Genomic DNA, 2,472 nt, shown 5'->3' on the forward strand with positions numbered 1-2,472 from the left:
ACAGATCACTCCCCCCCCCACAAGAGGGGATGCTGTTTCTTGAATTTGTTAGCATATATGAATGTAGATGATCTGACGTTATTGCTGTGATGAGGCTGCAGTGGATCCACCTGGCAGACTGCTTCATCTTGTTTTGCTCTGGGGAGCACTTTAAGAGGCACCTCATCGAGTGTTTCCTCCTACTGCGGTCACGGGGCTGTTCCTGGGCCCCAGCTCCCAATCCCACTGCAGTTTATGCCCCAGTCCCTCTGGCATGGAAGGACACATTCCAATGGAGAATGAATTCCTGGAGGGAAATTATATCAAGAGCAGCAGACAGCCTTAATAAGAGCCTATCTAGGGACCATGAGGAAAGCATCACAGGAATAGGATCCATGGGATGGATGGTGTTTTTGCAGTGGGCACCAAGGCTGGTACTTCATTGCAGCACCAGCAGTAATACTTTGTCTGCCAGAGCTTGCTGGGTATGAAACATGCATATGTGGGACAAAGCATTCTTCTAAATAGACTGGAATATGCTTCATTTGGATAGAACTATTCATTTAACCTACTAAGATGGAGAAAAGAGGAACAGACAGAGAGATGGACCAACAGACAGAATATTTACTGGCTGCCTCTGCATTAAAAATGCTCAAGGTGACTCACAGCATTAGAAAGCAAAATAGAAAGCCAAAACCACAACCAAGAAGAAATGAGAAAAGCAGCAGAATAACAATAGCTAAAACCAGTTTAAAAGGAACAATAACACTATAGGAGCAGTAAAAGGACACAAGATTGTAAACACCAACCCAAAGACACAAGATTATGACCACACACACACACACACACACATATGCCTCATGCATGGGCACATAAGTAGGTTTCCACCTCCGTCCTGAAAGTAACAAACACCATGTCACAATCAGGGGGCCATCACAGAGAAAGCCCCTCCAGAGAGACTCACCAGTTTCATTTTAACAGCTCTCTTAGACGGCTGTGCGTTGGTCTAGAGCCGACATTAGTTTACAAAGTGACCGTTTGCACAAGCAAACCCACGAAACCAGATATGGGTAGGGTCGCCCCCAGTGGGCACCTCTTAAATGTGTTGCGGAGGAAACCCCTCCCAAAAGTTCAGCACCGGCCTCCCCTGCGATAGTGCACCTCTCGGATTGCTCCGGACTGGGGGCCAAACGTCTACGCCAACTTGCCACTGACTGCCTGGAGACCTGCACAGGCTTCGCCGAAGCCGGCTCGTGTCCTTAACATGTCACTCGGATACGCATCACACGTGTCACGCGCTTGCCTGTAGTCACGCGCGCACGCGCGTGTCGGAAGGCGAGGGGGCGAGAGGGGTGCAGCCGAGCGGTCGGGGCGCGTTCTGCAACCCCCGCGCGGGAACGCTCCCTCGGGAAGGCGCCCCGCGAGTCTTAAGAGGAGTTTTGTGCGACTGTGCGCGCGCCGGAGACAGAGCATTACCCAGTTACCATAGAAACCAGCAGAAGGCGGTGGGCGGCCGGTCGGAGGAGAAGGGGGTGGGGGAAGCGATTTGCCCGCAGTCCTTGCGAAGCTGCTGGTTTATTCCTTGCTTCGCCAGAGAAAGCGAAGGGCAGGCGCTCTCTTGGCGCGGTTCGGGCGGCGGGGGGGGGAGGAATCCACCTCCCGTCTGGCTCCGCGTGCTCTCCGGAGGGGTCTTGGCGCCTTCAGGGACGGGCTGCTGTGCCGCCTGCTCGAAGCAGCACCCGGAGCTGCGCAGGTAAGCCCCCCGCCCGTGCAAAAAAAAAAAATTGTTTGGGGCGCCTCTTCTGCATCCCCCCTCCGCCATTATTGCAGTGAAAGGAGATAATGACATTTTGAAGCAAAAGGTATTTTTGGATGCATCTGCGGAGAGGGAGGCTTGTAAAGGCATCCAGTATAATCGGTCCACATCCTCTTGCTTCACCTTTGGGGTTCACACACCATGGGTCTTCTCTGCTTGCTTATCCCGCTGCCACACGTTGCAAACATCTGCCCAGTTCCCACTGGTATGGCACTCAATATTGCATGCAAGAAGGGGGATAGTGTGTACTACTGTGGCAGGAGCCTGGGCTGGGACTGAATTTTGAATTTTGGGCCAGCAGCTGTAGGCACTGGGTGAACAGGTCATTTAACATTGAATGAAAGGATACTTGGCTGAGCTGGCATGAGGTTGCCCCCCCCCCCATTATAGGATAGCCTGTTTGGGAACAAGGGGGTGAACGAGACAGTTGGGTCCTTCCCTGCTCTGTTGGGTGATGAAAGGATGATAATGCAGGCTCTGCAGTGGGGCTGACCTTTGAAGCCTAGACTGTCTGCACCATGCTCCTCTTTAGCAGGGGATTGCTGTTTGTGCGTGTTCTTAGTGACAAGATTGCATTACCCATTCATGGTACCAAAAGGTTCTCAAAAGGAGGAAGTTATTCTCTTTGCCCTCTTTTTCTCTTCAAAGAAGGAACACTGGGATTTTTTTGAGGAGGG

General features: G+C 52.0%; 1 protein-coding gene across 1 annotated transcript in view; it reads left to right on the plus strand.

Annotated features, from left to right (window-relative positions):
• The first annotated feature begins 1,659 nt into the window (after window positions 1–1,659).
• PACSIN1 (protein kinase C and casein kinase substrate in neurons 1) overlaps window positions 1,660–2,472 on the plus strand; it is a 65,134-nt gene continuing 64,321 nt past the window's right edge. The window contains exon 1 of the mRNA XM_015423962.1: window positions 1,660–1,732. The gene's annotated coding sequence lies outside the window, so the exon portion shown is untranslated. The remainder of the gene's footprint in view (window positions 1,733–2,472) is intronic.

Source organism: Gekko japonicus, unplaced genomic scaffold (genome assembly GCF_001447785.1).
Source record: "Gekko japonicus isolate JY-2015 unplaced genomic scaffold, Gekko_japonicus_V1.1 scaffold370, whole genome shotgun sequence".
In the NCBI taxonomy this organism is placed as follows: Eukaryota; Metazoa; Chordata; class Lepidosauria; order Squamata; family Gekkonidae; genus Gekko; species Gekko japonicus.